Here is a 20,546-nt window from a genome sequence, read left to right on the forward strand (position 1 = left end):
GAGGGTTCGCGCGTTGCTGCTCTAAGATTTATGCGATTTTAACGCCAGCTATCGATTTAGACTACACCTTTTACAATCACATATTACCACACCATTTATACTCTTCATTATCAATTGGACTCTTACTCTTCACTTACGCTTCTCCAATATGATGTCATGCTAATACAACACAATATAACACTTTATGTCATAAAACAGAATACTAAATGGTAAAACCCGACAATAAGTATAACCATATGCCAATTACAAAATAACACCATAAATAAAGCTATCAGTATGTATCATCCACTCTACAAAAATGATAAGATTTCCAAGTTGAGCACGTTACATGCTTCAAACATAAAACTCTACATAAAGAAAACTAATGTAACATAACCGTCAAATTACACTCTCAATCCTTTAAAAATTCACGGAACTGTTTAATGGCAATTGGGAGGTAAGCGAGGATGATAATTATCAAACTCTTGTAGATGCTATATTTGAATCACTGATGTGTAGTGATTACATATAATATTTTTTATTGGAAATATTAAGAACATGTGGGATCTAACTCGTGGTACAGAACTACTAATGGAACTGTATGAAGAGTACACACTTAAGACTATACTGGTTGATTTGATTGTGAGTCACGACTCGCGTTTAATAGTTATGACTGGCAATCAAATCAGCCAATGCGCTCTCAAATGTGTACTCTTCGGGCAGTTCCATTAGCAGCTCTGTACCAGGAGGTAAATCACACATGTTCTTAACAGTTACAGTAAAAAATATTAGATGTAATCACTACACATCAGTGATTCAAATATAGTATCTGTAAGAGTTCGATAATTATCTTCCTCACTTAGTTCCCAATTGCCATTATACAGTTCCGGACATTTTTAAAGGACCGGGACCCCACATCTTATGTACTGGCTTTCCGCTCAGTTTCATCAACAAAAGTTATTCTTTAATTTGTTGTAATGCTTTTGCCAGCCCTTGAATAGTGGCTATTCGTGAAACTGAGTTCACAAGTGATGCTCTGTTCTTTCTATCTGCGAAAGTCATAATGAAATTGTGTAAGTTATCAAAAATATGCAAAAGGGCTGAAAATAAATGCGCAAAAGATAGAATACAGTATATATCTGTCTATAGCTAAAGCATCCCCTGTTTTAACTCTTGCTAAGATCTAAAAGCTCCGATAGATGTATATATACATAGACATAATATACATACACATAGAAACACAAAGATGCACATTTATAATTGACATATGTTATCTAAAATCTTAAATCAAGATACATATTAAATATGAGGCAGAAATGATAGTTCCAAAAAAAACAACAGCATTATTGAATGTAATTAAAGTTGGAGGAGAAAATAGCATACCATTTAGGTTATAAAAAAAACAATCCAAATGCGTGTTAGCAATCGGCAGGAAGAGAAAATCGTAAGTTCTACTATGATTTGTGTCAATGGCGTCTAGCAACATCTTTGAAGTATACCTAAAAGATGTAATAAAAATATGAAGTTAGTAACACTTTAATTGCTGATTTGATTGATAATGAAAATAAGGATTTTTTTTTTACTTATTAGGAATGATTTTAATGATTAAAGTTGTTCGAGTATCTTCCTGTGACGATCACTCCAAATCCATATGGACGAACACATCATTCATCGATTTCATTGCGAGGTATTTGACCTCTATATGATACGTTTTGTAAACATTGCATTCTTTTGAAAAGGCACACCATAAATGAATATTTAAATCAAAGGTTTTCGACATCTGATGATATCTACATATAGACAATCACCGTAAATAATAGTTTAAAATGGTACTTCCGTTGACAATGTAGTCAAAATAAGATACATGGTGATGATTTGGTGAATGCAACGTTTCCTTGAAAAATATGCCATGTAAGACTCCATGCACATAGCTTGTCTAACATACAAGCAAACAGCGGAAGACTTCTAGGGAACCTGAGAATAAACACGCTAACAAGTGTCAACACAAAGGTTGGTGAGTTCATAGTTTTAATGTTTTGCATAATCTGTACATAAAGGTGGATCACAAGATTTCAGTTGTTTCATCCAGAAACGTTTATCAAAATATTCTACAAGATTGAGCACCCTGGTAACTAAACTTAACGTATATATAATTTGTACCCTTTGTATAATCATCTTAATAATAAATGCAAACCAACGTGTACGCTTATCAAATAGCATACGTCCATTAAAAGGCTAGCGCTCTAGCTCGGACGGGGATATCAAGCCCTATGGATCCATATACTACTACTCGCGCCCACCAGTTCTTATAACTGGCAGTTACTAGTTACCAAAGCTAAGGGATTTTCAGTTCAAACTCAGTATAGAATTTAGTATGTACTTGTGTCCATTGTTTTTAAAATAAAGTGCATGTATTCTCAGCCCAAAAATATAGATTACAAAAGCAATTAAAAAGGGAGCAAATGAAACTCACCTTAGCAGTACATAAAGTTGTTCACCGAAATGTGATCGAAACTCGGAATACCAAATAATCGTAGATCTCAACCTAGAGAGCATATGTTGGTCAATAAATGTCTACCAAGCTATGTATGGTCATAGTGTATCATAATCCTAATGCTCGAGATCGACATACAAAAGTTATCCAAAGTTGTTTTAAAAAGTCAATTTTGACAATAGTTCAACAAAACGAGACGTGCTTTATATAAGAATTCATTTACTCGGCTGGTAATATTTAAAAATCCATTTTATCAATCTCGTAAACAAGTTGTTTAAATTTTAATTGCAGATTCAAAAGCAATTTCAATTAACGTCAATCATAATTCAGTTGATCATATCTTTTAATCCGTTCATCAAAACTATTCGAGATCTAAATGAAAAGTTATTGATTTTTCGTCAGCTTTCCAAAAACATGAATATCATATACCTTTTACTAGTAATATATGTATTTAATTCGTGATTCATTATAAACTGTTTAACGACAAAATTTAGTATACAAGCATGCATAAACATATATACTCGAGCACTAGACATGGATACACAATTAATATATAAAAGATAAGATATGAATGCTCACGTATCAATATTGTGATTCAATATTGCAGGAAAGTACGTAGACACAACGGAGATGATAAACACAAGGTTTGACTTGCGAATAGTACCCATGAATATTACCCATAACCTTCATAGCTATAACCCAAAGTTTCCTTAGCTCTATCCCGCTTGAAAACTCATTTTGAAAGTGACACGCTTATGACCTCGTCGTAGTATTTTTTGATAATACTAATTAATATTACTACTAATATTTCTAATAATAATATTAGAATTAATAATAATAATAATATTAATAATAATAATAATAATAATAATAATAATAATAATAATAATAATAATAATAATAATAATAATATAAATATAGAGAGTAGAGATACAGATGTGTGTGAAAAACATTCGCAATAAACTGGAGAATTTATAGTACATTTGCTGAAACTGAACCCCATGCGATCGCATGGGTTTTATGCCTATTTCTCATGCGATCGCATGGCCCCAAAATCCAGCTCACAATTTTTTAACTTTTAGCTTTTCGACATATTTTATATAATATATATAATATATTTAATTTAAATAATTAATTATATATTATATTAAATTCACGTGCATAGTTGACTTGTAATTTTTGTTCCAATAAGTCGTACGTCATCACTCGACTCATGTCCCGGTTCCAGTTTCTCAAACGCATTTTCGTACGCTTAGAAAACTTACATTTTACCTTTTGTGTCACGTACCTTTGTCAAAATATAGCCTTAAATTATCCCTAAACTATACTACTTAAAGTATATATTAAACTTTCGAGTGTTTTGGTCATTTACTTCTATAAATCATTGTCTCGCTATTTGTTAATATATATATAATAACAATTCGTTTTATGACCAGTTTAATATTATATTTTATATATTTTAAATATTAATATATACGTTTTAAAATACATATCACAAGTTATTCATATATCTAATTTCAACAGTTAATATTCCTTATTATTGTATGTCTCCAAATTACGTTATTTAAACAAACACTTTACCATTTATTTCGAATATCGTTAAAGATGAACGATTTCCCAAATCAACGTGGACTTCACAACAGAGACTCGTAATAATATCATAATCTTTAAGGGACTCAATAAATATCTTTTAATTCAATCGTTTGGCATAATCTTTTAACTCCGTAGTTAAATATATCAATTAGATAATCAAACCAATAAGGTTAATGCACATCATCTTTTTCATAACACTTTGTTACGTTTTCAAGTTATAGTATATGTATGTATCTATTTACATATATTTGTTCGCGAATCGTTGAGAACAATCGAAGGGTATTTGAATTGTTCAAGAATTTTAGGATTCAACTTCATAGACTTTGCTTATCATGTCAGAAACGTTAAGGATTAAGTTTAAATTTGGTCAGAAATTTTTGGGTCATAACAGTACCTCTCCGTTAAAGAAATTTCGTCCCGAAATTTGAGTGAGGTCATCATGGCTAACAATAAAAATGTTTTCATGACGAATATGTGTTGATAAATAGAATTTTTATCACCGTTGAATAATATGGATAAAAAAAATTCAATTACTCGAAGCGTATGAGGGAAGTTATCGTAATAGAGTGAAATGGAGAATAGAGATTCGTCTTATCTCTTGACGTAGTAACGATTGATTTCCGGAATTTAAGGAATATAAAATTTTCATAATTTAAATAAGATTTGATTCTTCGGAATTTAAGGAAATTAGGATTTCCTTTGATTAAATGCGTAATCTGCCTCGATTGCTATGTCTGATATTTTGCTATAAATTGACCTCTTCCGTTTCATTTATTTTCACCACTCCTATAATCTTCTTCCCTATTTCATACTTACAAAAGATTTTTGAAAATGATTCATCCAGTTCTGATTCTTGATATTTTCTTGGCTATCATATCATTCATTCTTCTTTTTCATTTGCCACCAGAGGAGGTTATTTTCTTCTACTATTACCTTGGGGTTATATTATTTTTCATTCTCCCTTGTCTTTATATTGCTATACGCATTGATATACACAGTTTGTAATTTCGGGGTTGTTTTCGGGCTTTATATTTTCTATTATATTTCGGAGCTTCATGCTTTCGTTTTCTCTTCCCGACTTTAAGTCAAGAGAATAATGGTTCAGAATTCGTAGGTATGAATTTCGGAATGAACATAATTAATATTCTAAGAAAGAAATGGTAATGGCACAATCTGACTTGTCAAATAACCAGAATACCTCGAAAAAGACCGAATCATCAAGAAAAATATTTTCTTGATATGTTTAGAGGTTAAATAGAATGAAAGAGTTATGTAACATGGTTCATGATGAGCGTATAATCTGTGAACCTTTATCACGTTCCATTAGAAACTCAGCATGACTTACTGTAATATAATCACGTTGATCAAGTGTCATTATATTATACTAACTCATGCTTCAATTCCCAACACTACTTCAAAAATATCCATTTTTCGAAATTTTTAGAAATTAGAAACTAAAATAGTTTCTTTTATGATGTAACACAGATAGCATGAAGAGATAAATAATTTCGGATGATAATAGTTATGAAGATATCTTTAGAAATATCGAAGATATTTATAATGAAAGATATGATAATATCTTAGAATTTCTAATATCGAAGGATGATGAAGAAGATTTGTTCGTAATGGATTTTGAGTCAGGAGCAAGGTATTCGTTGATGACTTCAGCAGATACTGAATCATTTTTATTCTTTGAAGGCAGGTTTAGTCTTTGTGATATGTCCACAGCCTCCTTCATGGTCTGCTCAATCCGTTTTCAGTTCCAAACCTTCTCTTTTTCTCAGCTTTACCACCATACTATTCTTTATCATCAAACTTTTGACTGTTAAGGTCGTTTACAGTTTTTGCTGCTTCATCAGCATTTTTCAAAAAAATCGGAGAGCTAGTTTCGCAGTTTGGGTGTTTTTCAGAAACTTCACCTTCGAAGTAAATAAGTCTAGGAGATAGACATTATATGTATATATATAACTGTTGGCGTAGAATTGCTGCGAAATTCGAAATACTGATTGCTAATTCCCGGTAGTTGGTATGGCAATTACCGTTACAAGATGTGGATATGTACATGATAGGGTTTCAATGAACAATTATAATGGTTTTTCGGAGAGACTTTAAGTCACAGATTAATGAATTTGCTGGTACATTTACTGTTAATGTGGTGGAACATGAAAGGTTCCCAAGTAACAAAAATGTATATGCCAAAGTTACAAGTCTGAAAGGTCGTCGTTGACTGGTTGAACGGTTGATAATACCGAATACTTTGAAAAGGAATTGCAAGGTTATTTTTGGTAAAAACAATGCTAATGGATCTTGCACAGATTTAAAGTCAAAGTATAGCTTTGAAAGATGTAGAGATCTAAGAATGATGTCACCGGTTCAGAGTTATGACTTGGATTCTGCTCCGTCAATATCAGAATATGTAATTGAATTTGTATGAAAATGATTGTATATCATTGTGAGCATTGTTAATAATTTTTGAATCAAAGTTGAAGAATGTACAGTGTAACATATTAATTGCGAACTTATATATTTCCCGGGTATTACCTACCCGTTAAAGATTTCACAATTAATACTTTGTACAAAAGAATTTTTATTACCGTCTTTATGAAAATATATGTATATGTATATTTTCTTCAGATGTAACACAAATTTAATGAGTTAATATCATATTAAGCTCATTTAATTTTTGGCTGGATTAGAAATGAATAATCTCTAAAACATTAAAGATTTCATAATCTTCGTGGAGTATTTTACTAATGTAATCAATACTTCGTTATTCAGTTTTATTGATATTTCCTCAGTGAATCATGTTGGTGCTTATGGAACTCTTGCTAACTTCGTAAGGTAAAAATGATGTTTTCTGGAAAGTTTCGAGTATATCGAAAATGAAAATGTAAAATCAATTATGTAATTGAATAATACACTTGGTTTAATATGAAATCAAATTCATTAAGAATAATACACTTGGTTTAATATGAAATGGAATTCATTAAGTTGAAACATAGATTGTAGTTAACAATGGTTAAGTTGTTAAGGAAGGATGTACATCATTGCATATTAGTAATATGAACTAACCGAGTAGTACCTACCAGTTAAGATTCACACGTAATAGCTTAGTACGAAAAGATTTATTTTGATTTCAAAATTCATATATATTAAATATACATAAAATTTCTTCAGGGGAAATGAGTTAATACTTCATCGGTTATTATTGCTGGTATTTCTTGGTAACTACGGTGCGTATGACGTTGATGCTCATGGAACAAATTGTGAAGTTGAGGTTTGCGATGCGAATATTGTTGGTGGTGGTAATGGTACTGTTGGTGTTATTGTCGGTGGTACTGTTGATGCCGGTGATACTGCTGGTGCTTGTAACCTTTGCACCATATTCTCCAAAGCCACTACCTGAACGCGAAGCTCGTTGACTTCTTCTACTACACCGGGATGATTGGCGGTTCGGACGACCGGATGAATAAGATCCAGAATTTGAGATAGTATATTATCGTGACGAGATACTCTGGAAATGAGAGAGAAAATGGTGTCTCGAACAGATTCGCCGGTAAGTGCTTCAGGTTCTTCGCCAAGAGGGCAATGTGGTGGATGGAAGGGATCACCTTCTTCTTATCTCCAATAATTAAGTAGGCTACGAACCCATCCCCAATTCATCCAGAATAGATGATGGCTAATTGGTTGATCCATTCCGGTTACTGTGATGACCCGGGAAATTTCGACCAAATTTAAACTTTAATCTTTATATGATTCTGACACGATAAGCAAAGTCTGTAATGTTGAGTCTCGAAAGTTTTGAAAACTATATTCATGTAATCAGTTACCCTTTGACCATGCCTGACGATTCACGAACAACTGTTTGTAAATAGATATATATTTATATAATAAATGTTAGTAATCATTTGTATGAAATTATTGTTATAAATAAATATGTAAAATAATATAGAATAGTTAAATTGTTAATTGAATAAATATATATGTGTGACTTCTATAATATATGTAGTATTATATATAAAACATATAAATATTAAATATTAATATGGATGTTATTATTGTTATTATATATAATACATAAATATGAAATTTGATATATTAATTACTAATATTACTGTTATCACTACTAATATCAGAACTATTATAATTATTATTTCTATTTGAAATATATAATTTAGTATTGTAAGTAATGATATTATTATTATCATTTTCATATTAAACTTATTATTCTTTTCTATTATTATTGTTATTAATATTAGTATTCTTATTATTATAAATGTTAACCATATTATTATCATTAATATATTAACAATTAATAATATTAGTTAAAATTAAATTACATAAACAAATATATAATTACAGATATATATAAATACATATACAGTTATATAATTACATAAGTACATATTTATACGTAATTATTATTCAAAAATCATATTTGATATATATAAACCTAAACATAGGAACGAATTCTTTTGTCAATTCTTTCCAATACTGTAGATAATTGATTCATCAAGTACCAATCAGAAATTTAATCACAGGAACAATCCAAATTCTGTTTCCAATCCTTGTCAAACTATAGTTGATGGGTTCTCTTTCGTAAAAATTAGATTCTGAAACATTAGGATGAATCCAATATTCTGTTAGCAATCCTTTTCTTTTTATTACTTTATTTATTTTGATGTACCTGGTTAAAGATTCTATCGACTTCAATATTCAATACCAAACAAAAATCAATTCTATCATATGTACTACCTCAACTATTCGTATCATTCATATATACTGACAACTATTTCCACAATTTGAATTATTTAGACAAAAGCAAATAAATTAAGCAAAACAACTCAAAACCTCTGATCTTGAGTCATTTCTCTTCTTCATTGTTTTCTTGTCAACCCGGAACCATGATCACCACTTTCATCGCATTCTTTCTTCTTCTGTTTCTATGTAAATCATAAATTAACTCACATTCACGACACCACAACAAGCATCGAACCACCATGATAAACATCCATCATCCTTTAAAATAATACCACAACTATCGATATCTTCCATCACCATGACTAATTACCTGTTTGGATTTTTTGCTCGATTAAACCCACACATTACTTGTTTCGATGTTCCATGATCACCACCACACCAATCCAAACCGTCACCATATCATCATTTTCAAACCTCGAAAACTCATAGTGAGCCGCCACCACCCTCTTTAACCGTTACACCCCTTTCATTTTGTTGCAAACCCGTTACCCACTTACAAACCACCACCTACCATATTATCTGTTTCTTGCGTATTACTTCATGAACCCAAAACCACCACCTTGTCGCCATGCTACTGCTACGCGTAAGTTTTTATTTTTCTGTTTTGCAAACGCGAAACACCATCCTTGTAACCATCTGTAAACCGATAACCATCACCACCTTTAGTAATTTCTGCTAAGTGTTAGTCCCTTTCTGTTCCCTCTCGAACTAAATGTTACTGCAGTGTTTTTGCTTACATCTCTGTCGATACAGATGGAAGAGTATGACATGATTTTATATGAAGTTAACTAGGATAGAGATGAGTGGTTTTGCTTTTCTTTTTTTTGACCAACAGGCGACAACCAATCACCCACTTGCCAAAACAATTGATTAGTGGATACATAAGATTTTAATATGCAATACTTTATAAAAGGAGATCATGATAGAAAGTTAAGGTGATTGGCATAAATGTTAGTGGAGGGGTCAACATGGGATGTTTAATTATAAATATACATTCCTTTTATTTGGCAATGTTGGCCGACACTTCTTCAGCTTGGGCCACGATTTAATTTCTTCTTATTTGGGCTGCCATAATTCAGTGGTATTATAGGCCTTGTTTCATAATTTTGTGTCGGGCTGTTACTATTGTTGATCTATTAAAATGAATCAAATTTCTAGATTACTGCTAGTCTGTTCGCTAAGCTGGGAATGGAGGATAGATTATAAAGATGATAATGTTAAGTTATGATATTATAGATGATGATAATTACACGATAGGATATTAGATGGTGATGATTTTGTTAAGGATAATTGTTACGGTTTGCTAGATGATGATACACATTATTATACGAGCATAATGATAATGAGGTAGGATGATGATCGAACATGTATTAATGATGATTACGAATAACGATGATGATGTTGATAATAATCTAAAGATGAATATGATGACGATATAAGTGATGATAGCATGATGATAGATGATGATGATAAAAGTATAATGAATATGATATCGGGTTCGTACATGTTAATTATTTAAATGATCGAGTTATTACCATGAAGTAAGCATTGGTTCAATGGTTGGATGTGTTGTCGTTGAGCGAGAGGTCGCGGGTTTGAAAATTGGGCAGTGATATATTTTTCTTGAAACTTATTCCTTAAAGGTAGTTTATTTTTATTATTATTATTATTATTATTTTTATTAATATCATTAATATTATTGTTATTATTGATAGTATTATTATTAATATTTTTATTATCGTTATTATTAGTTTTATCATTATTATTATTATTATTATTATCATTATTTTATTATTATTGTTATTATTTTTACAAACAGAAGATATTTATAAAAAATAATATATATATATATATATATATATATATATATATATATATATATATATATATATATATATATATATATATATATATATATATATATATATATATATATTTAGTTCATATATCATAAGTATGCTAAATTTTAATATGTTAATTAATATAGTATCATTTATATTAATATAACATTTATGAATGTATATATATATAAATATTATAACAAATCATAAAGATTAATATAACTATATAAAAGGATATTAATCTATAATTAATATTATATATATATAAACTTAGTTGATTAATATTACAATGTGTTAATTTATACAAATGATATAGGTTCATGAATCCGAGGCCAAACCTGCATTGTTCAAATGCCGTCATATGTATTTTTACTACAAAATACAGTACTGTGAGTTTTCATTACTCCCTTTTTATATATATTTTTGGGACTGAGAATACATGCGTTGCTTTTATAAATGTTTTACGATATAGACACAAGTATTCGAAACTACATTCTATGGTTGAATTATCGAAATCGAATATGCCCCTTTTTATTAAGTCTGGTAATCTAAGAATTAGGGAACAGACACCCTAATTGACGCGAATCCTAAAGATAGATCTATTGGGCCTAACAAACCCCATCCAAAGTACCGGATGCTTTAGTACTTCGAAATTTATATCATGTCCGATGGAGGATCCCGGAATGATGGGGATATTCTTATATGTATATTGTGAATGTCGGTTACCAGGTGTTCAGTCCATTTGAATGATATTTTTGTCTCTATGTATGGGACGTATGTTTATGAGAAATGAAAATCTTGTGGTCTATTAAAATGATGGAAATGATTATTTATGTTAAACTAATGAACTCACCAACCTTTTGGTTGACACTTGAAAGCATTTTTATTCTCAGGTACGAAAGAAATCTTCCGCTGTGCATTAACTTATATTAGAGACATTACTTGGAGTCATTCATGGTATATTTCAAAAGACGTTGCATCCAAGTCGTTGAGTTTATCAATATTATTATTAAATCAATTATAGTTGGATATATTATGAAATTGTATGCCTGCTGTCAACTTTCGATGAAATGAAAGTTTGTCTTTTCAAAAACGAATGCAATGTTTGTAAAAATGTATCATATAGGGGTGAAGTACCTCACGAAGTAATCAACTGTTGTGAATCGTTTATAATCGATATAGACTTCGTCCGGATGGATTAGGACGGGTCCTTTCAGTTGGTATCAGAGCGGTGGTCTTAGCGAACCATGTCTGCATTAGTGTGTCTAACTGATAAGTCGTTAGGATGCTTTAGTGAGTCTGGACTTCGACCGTGTCTACATGTCAAAAGTTTTGCTTATCATTTTGTGTCAAAAAAAATTACCTGCTTATCATTCTTAGAAAAATCACTTGCTTATCATTCTTAGTTTAGACACGTTTTACTGCATTGACTGCATGAATAGTGTATAGACAAAATTCATATCTTAGCGTATCTGTTATTGTAAACTTTGCCTGACATTTTCTGTAGATTCCTCCGTAACTTATGGGATTTTAGTATTATATATGCATATGTAAATTATGTATTGCAGAGTACTAATCTACATCATATAATCTATTTCTTATCGAAAATCCTTCATCTGATCGTACGGGATGAATCCCTCAACCAGTTCGAGTCCCTTAGATTTCGATAGCTATTCCGATAGTTATTCCGACAGCTATTCTGATATGGAGTTTCACCTAAGCTCCGAAAGCAGTGTCACCAGAATGAACCAACCAATCATCCATCCCCAATTCATCTGATGAGTTCGTAGTAGACTTAATCAATGGAGACGCGAAGAAGGCGATCCTTTTTACCAACCGAATTTATCTCTTGGCGATGAACCTGAAGCACTTATCAGCGAACCAGTCCGAATCATCATTTTCACCCTCATTTCTCGAATATCTCGCAACTACTATATCATAACTCAGATTCTAAACCTGATTCATCCTCTCGTTCCGACCGACAATCATCCCAGAACCATAGATGAAGTCAACGAGCTTTGCGCTAAAGTAATCAATTTGGAAAATGTAGTACAAAATGTACCAGCTTCAGCAACATCATCGGCACCAACAGTACCATCAGTAACAGCACCAGTACCATCAACAATCCATGCCTCAACATGTCATTCTGTACCTCGAGTATAATCATCATTCTACGTATCGTTCTACATCGATTATCTTCGTTCTTCATGACGATTAAGTAATCTCTAAATATTTTAGAGATTATGTATTCTAGTTCTAATGGTAAACCAAATGAGTTGAATATCATATTAACTCAATGAATCCATGATTATATCTGAAGAAAATATATGTGTATATATGTTTTCATAAAGATTGTAATTAAAAATTCCTTCGTACAAACTGTTAATGGTGAAAATATTTTAACGGGTAGGTAATACCCGAGGAATATTTAAATCTCACGTTAATAAGTTACACTGTACATTCTTCAATTCAAATTCAGCAGTCATTAACAACACTGCTCAAATTCACACATATACGTATCCGTTCACCAAAGAACAACTATTTTCATCCAAGTTCAATTTCATATTTGGATTTTGACCTATCAGAATCCAACAAGTGGCATAATGAAGAAAACATTTGACAAAATAAAATTTGTTAGAAACAGACTAATTAACTATGAGAAATTTTGTTAAGAATCCACGCTAACTGTTTCCAGCTAACTGTTCCTAGCTAACTGATTACATTTTATTTATCGCAATTTAATTATCGCAATTTACATTCTCGCAATTTTATTTATTGTCATTTAATTTCTGTTATTTACTTTACGCACTTTATTTATCGTTATTTAATTCCTGTTATTTATTTTACACACTTTAAATGTCGGGACACGTATACAAGGTTTTGACATATCATATCGACGCATCTATATATATTATTTGGAATCACTATAGACACTCTATATGCAATAATGATCGAGTTCTCTATACAGGGTTGAGGTTGATTCTACAATAATATATATACTTTGAGTTGTGATCGAGTATGAGACAAATACGGGTCACGATACGTATTAATTAATTCGAATATTATATATTAAACTATATATGAATTATTGAATTGCTAACTGTGGACTATCAACTGTGGACTACCAACATTGGACAATTAAAATGAATTAAAATATTGACTATAACATATGAAACTAAACAATTCTTCAAGTTTGCCACTTGAATTCATCTTAAACCTCATTTGTATCTTCACGATTACATTATGCGTTCAAACCTTTCATGATTCTTGAAAACACCTCAACCGAGAGGATGAATCAACCGCACTTCATCTACGGAAGGAAAGATTTGTGCATATAGTTATACACCTGAGAAACTCTCCGCAACTGAGTAAAAGTTTAACACGTAGCCGCGTCAGATCCTTTGGCATTTATTAGCAAAAATAACTTTGCGATCCCTTTTCAAAGTAGCAAATTTTGTCACAGCTTCAGCAAATCAACTTCGACTTTTCGTTCGAAACAACCTCATTATCACCTTGACTAATATGTATGTTCATTTATTGTTACCGGGAACCTTTTATATTCCACCATATTACCGTCAGCGTTTAATCATCTAAAAACACAATTTTCTTGAAATCATCTAGGATCGATAACAAATGATTCAGATAGGGTAGCAGTAAATGTAGAGGAATCGGCAATCAGTACTTTGAAAACTCACAGCATATCTACATCAACAGTTATATGTATGACATTTATCTCTTAGAATTATGATCTCTCATTCTGAAATTCCGAAAAACACTCGGTCACAAATCAATACTCTGAATGTTGAAAAATCTGAATGAAGCAGCAGAAACTGTAGATAACCGTAAACGACCATAATCATCGAAAGTTTGATGATAAAGATTAGTATGTTGGAAAAGCTCAGAAAAGTTGGAACTGGAAAACGGATTGAGCTAACCGTAAAGGAAACCAAGGAGAAATACAAGTAACATACCCTAAATTCATAGAACCCAGATAAATCTAGATCCGTTGAATTCTTTAGAGAATATCTTGCTCCGAAGTCATGTTAAAATCTTGCAGAAAATCTTTCTCCATCAACCATCGAACTTAGAAATTCCAAAATATCATCATCAATATCTTCGATATTTCTGAGGATAATTTCATAAATATTCTCGTCCGAAATTATATACCTCTTCGTGCGTCCTGTGTATCATTATGTTGGAAACATTCAATGGAAAATTTAGTATCGAAAAGCGGATTATGCGAAACTATGAAGGAAGCCGTGAACAAATCACAAAGAATAAGTTTGACTTCAAAGAATCCAAATGATTCCGTTTCTGATGAAATATTTAGCGAATACCTCGCTTCCGAATCTAAACCCTTACGGATAAATCTGCTTCATCATCCATCGATATTAGAAATTCCAAGATATCATCGTATCTTTCATTATAAATATCCTCCATATTTCTGAAGATATTTTCATAATTATTCTTATCTGAAATCAATAATCTATTCGTGCTATCAATGTTACATCATATAGAAACTGTTAGTTTCTATATTCTGTAAACTTTCGAGCTTAAAATATGAATGTTTTTGGAAGTAGTGTTGGGAACTGATGCATGAGTTAGTATAATATAATGACACTTGATCAACGTGATTATATTACAGTAAGTCATGCTGAGTTTCTAATGAAACCTGATGATGGTTCACAGTAGATTATACCATCATCATGTGTCATGTTACATAACTCTTTCATTCTACATAACCTCCGAACATATCAAGAAGAATATATTCTTGATAGTTCTATCATCTGTATTTTTGATAAATTTGAAAATCAAATCGTGCTATCACGTTCCACCTTGCTTAGAACATTATAATCATTTAGAACTCTATATCTACAAATTCTGGACCATTATTCGCTTGATTTAAAGTCGGGAAGAGAAAACAAGAGCATGAAGCTCCGATATATAAGAAAAATATAAAGCCCAACAACACCACCAAAATTACAAACTCTGGATATCAGTGCGTATAGCAATATAAAGATACGGGAGAATTATAAATATAATAATCCCCAGACCATAGTAGAAATAAACAGATTCTTCCGGTGGGAGTTGGAAAAAAAGAATGATCATTGCGATAGTCAGAATAAGAACAAGGATTAGAACCGGATTAAGCATTATTATAATCTTTTAGATATATGAACTGAGAAAGAAGGTATAGAAGTGGTGGAAACTAATGGAATGGAAAAGATAAATTTATAGTGGAAATATCAGACAGAGCAATCAAGGCATATCATCGCATTTAATTAAAGAGATCCTAACTTCCTCATTTACCGAAGAATCATATCTTTTAGATTTCGAAGATTTTCTTTGAAATCCCTTGAATTCCGGAATACAACCAAGACAACGTCAAAATTTAAGACGCACCTTATCTTCTAAATTCAACCATGACTACGTCACAAGTTAAAACGAAACTTCATTTATTCATTTCACTCCTTTGCGATAGCTTCATTCGTACACTTCGAATAATCAAATCATTTTACCTTTAGTACTCAATAGTAAAAAAAAACTCTATTTATCAACTCTTATTCGTCATGAAAACATTTTTATTGTTAGCCATGGCGACCACACTCAAATTTCGGGACGAAATTTCTTTAACGGGTAGGTACTGTGATGACCCGGGAAATTTCGACCAAATTTAAACTTTAATCTTTATATGATTCTGACACGATAAGCAAAGTCTGTAATGTTGAGTCTCGAAAGTTTTGAAAACTATATTCATGTAATCAGTTACCCTTTGACCATGCCTGACGATTCACGAACAACTGTTTGTAAATAGATATATATTTATATAATAAATGTTAGTAATCATTTGTATGAAATTATTGTTATAAATAAATATGTAAAATAATATAGAATAGTTAAATTGTTAATTGAATAAATATATATATGTGACTTCTATAATATATGTAGTATTATATATAAAACATATAAATATTAAATATTAATATGGATGTTATTATTGTTATTATATATAATACATAAATATGAAATTTGATATATTAATTACTAATATTACTGTTATCACTACTAATATCAGAACTATTATAATTACTATTTCTATTTGAAATATATAATTTAGTATTGTAAGTAATGATATTATTATTATCATTTTCATATTAAACTTATTATTCTTTTCTATTATTATTGTTATTAATATTAGTATTCTTATTATTATAAATGTTAACCATATTATTATCATTAATATATTAACAATTAATAATATTAGTTAAAATTAAATTACATAAACAAATATATAATTACAGATATATATAAATACATATACAGTTATATAATTACATAAGTACATATTTATACGTAATTATTATTCAAAAATCATATTTGATATATATAAACCTAAACACAGGAACGGATTCTTTTGTCAATTCTTTCCAATACTGTAGATAATTGATTCATCAAGTACCAATCAGAAATTTAATCACAGGAACAATCCAAATTCTGTTTCCAATCCTTGTCAAACTATAGTTGATGGGTTCTCTTTCGTACAAATTAGATTCTGAAACATTAGGATGAATCCAATATTCTGTTAGCAATCCTTTTCTTTTTATTACTTTATTTATTTTGATGTACCTGGTTAAAGATTCTATCGACTTCAATATTCAATACCAAACAAAAATCAATTCTATCATATGTACTACCTCAACTATTCGTATCATTCATATATACTGACAACTATTACCACAATTTGAATTATTTAGACAAAAGCAAATAAATTAAGCAAAACAACTCAAAACCTCTGATCTTGAGTCATTTCTCTTCTTCATTGTTTTCTTGTCAACCCGGAACCATGATCACCACTTTTATCGCATTCTTTCTTCTTCTGTTTCTATGTAAATCATAAATTAACTCACATTCACGACACCACAACAAGCATCGAACCACCATGATAAACATCCATCATCCTTTAAAATAATACCACAACTATCGATATCTTCCATCACCATGACTAATTACCTGTTTGGATTTTTTGCTCGATTAAACCCACACATTACTTGTTTCGATGTTCCATGATCACCACCACACCAATCCAAACCATCACCATATCATCATTTTCAAACCTCGAAAACTCATAGTGAGCCGCCACCACCCTCTTTAACCGTTACACCCCTTTCATTTTGTTGCAAACCCGTTACCCACTTACAAACCACCACCTGCCATATTATCTATTTCTTGCGTATTACTTCATGAACCCAAAACCACCACGTTGTCGCCATGCTACTGCTACGCGCAAGTTTTTATTTTTCTGTTTTGCAAACGCGAAACACCATCCTTGTAACCATTTGTAAACCGATAACCATCACCACCTTTAGTAATTTCTGCTAAGTGTTAGTCCCTTTCTGTTCCCTCTCGAACCAAATGTTACTGCAGTGTTTTTGCTTACATCTCTGTCGATACAGATGGAAGAGTATGACATGATTTTATATGAAGTTAACTAGGATAGAGATGAGTGGTTTTGCTTTTCTTTTTTTTGACCAACAGGCGACAACCAATCACCCACTTGCCAAAACAATTGATTAGTGGATACATAAGATTTTAATATGCAATACTTTATAAAAGGAGATCATGATAGAAAGTTAAGGTGATTGGCATAAATGTTAGTGGAGGGGTCAACATGGGACGTTTAATTATAAATATACGTTCCTTTTATTTGGCAATGTTGGCCGACACTTCTTCAGCTTGGGCCACGATTTAATTGCTTCTTATTTGGGCTGCCATAATTCGGTGGTATTATAGGCCTTGTTTCATAAATTTGTGTTGGGCTGTTACTATTGTTGATCTATTAAAATGAATCAAATTTCTAGATTACTGCTAGTCTGTTCGCTAAGCTGGGAATGGAGGATAGATTATAAAGATGATAATGTTAAGTTATGATATTATAGATGATGATAATTACACGATAGGATATTAGATGGTGATGATTTTGTTAAGGATAATTGTGACGGTTTGCTAGATGATGATACACATTATTATACGAGCATAATGATAATGAGGTAGGATGATGATCAAACATGTATTGATGATGATTACGAATAACGATGATGATGTTGATAATAATCTAAAGATGAATATGATGACGATATAAGTGATGATAGCATGATGATAGATGATGATGATAAAAGTATAATGAATATGATATCGGGTTCGTACATGTTAATTATTTAAATGATCGAGTTATTACCATGAAGTAAGCATTGGTTCAATGGTTAGATGTGTTGTCGTTGAGCGAGAGGTCGCGGGTTTGAAATTGGGCAGTGATATATTTTTCTTGAAAGTTATTCCTTAAAGGTAGTTTATTTTTATTATTATTATTATTTTTATTAATATCATTAATATTATTGTTATTATTGATAGTATTATTATTAATATTTTTATTATCATTATTATTAGTTTTATCATTATTATTATTATTATTATCATTATTTTATTATTATTGTTATTATTTTTACAAACAGAAGATATTTATAAAAAAAAATAATAATATATATATATATATATATATATATATATATATATATATATATATATATATATATATATATATTAGTTCATATATCATAAGTATGCTAAATTTTAATATATTAATTAATATAGTATCATTTATATTAATATAACATTTATGAATGTATATATATATAAATATTATAACAAATCATAAAGATTAATATAACTATATAAAAGGATATTAATCTATAATTAATATTATATATATATATATATATATAAACTTAGTTGATTAATATTACAATGTGTTAATATATACAAATGATATAGGTTCATGAATTCGAGGCCAAACCTGCATTGTTCAAATGCCGTCATATGTATTTTTACTACAAAATACAGTACTGTGAGTTTTCATTACTCCCTTTTTATATATATTTTTGGGACTGAGAATACATGCGTTGCTTTTATAAATGTTTTACTATATAGACACAAGTAATCGAAACTACATTCTATGGTTGAATTATCGAAATCGAATATGCCCCTTTTTATTAAGTCTGGTAATCTAAGAATTAGGGAACTGAGACCCTAATTGACGCGAATCCTAAAGATAGATCTATTGGGCCTAACAAACCCCATCCAAAGTACCGGATGCTTTAGTACTTCGAAATTTATATCATGTCCGATGGAGGATCCCGGAATGATGGGGATATTCTTATATGTATATTGTGAATGTCGGTTACCAGGTGTTCAGTCCATTTGAATGATATTTTTGTCTCTATGTATGGGACGTATGTTTATGAGAAATGAAAATCTTGTGGTCTATTAAAATGATGGAAATGATTATTTATGTTAAACTAATGAACTCACCAACCTTTTGGTTGACACTTGAAAGCATGTTTATTCTCAGGTACGAAAGAAATCTTCCGTTGTGCATTAACTTATATTAGAGACATTACTTGGAGTCATTCATGGCATATTTCAAAAGACGTTGCATTCAAGTCGTTGAGTTTATCAATATTATTATTAAATCAATTATAGTTGGATATATTATGAAATTGTATGCCTGCTGTCAACTTTCGATGAAATGAAAGTTTATCTTTTCAAAAACGAATGCAATGTTTGTAAAATGTATCATATAGGGGTCAAGTACCTCGCGAAGTAATCAACTGTTGTGAATCGTTTATAATCGATATGGACTTCGTCCGGATGGATTAGGACGGGTCCTTTCAGTTACACTGTCTTCGGAATTCAGGTGAATATCTATATCGGAATAGCTGTCAGAGTTTAAGGAATTTGAACTAGATACGGGATCCATCTTGTATAATTAGGGAGATGATTTTTGATATGAATTAGATTATAGAATTTAGTTTGGTATTCTT

Source organism: Rutidosis leptorrhynchoides, chromosome 11 (genome assembly GCF_046630445.1).
Source record: "Rutidosis leptorrhynchoides isolate AG116_Rl617_1_P2 chromosome 11, CSIRO_AGI_Rlap_v1, whole genome shotgun sequence".
Classification (NCBI taxonomy): Eukaryota; Viridiplantae; Streptophyta; class Magnoliopsida; order Asterales; family Asteraceae; genus Rutidosis; species Rutidosis leptorrhynchoides.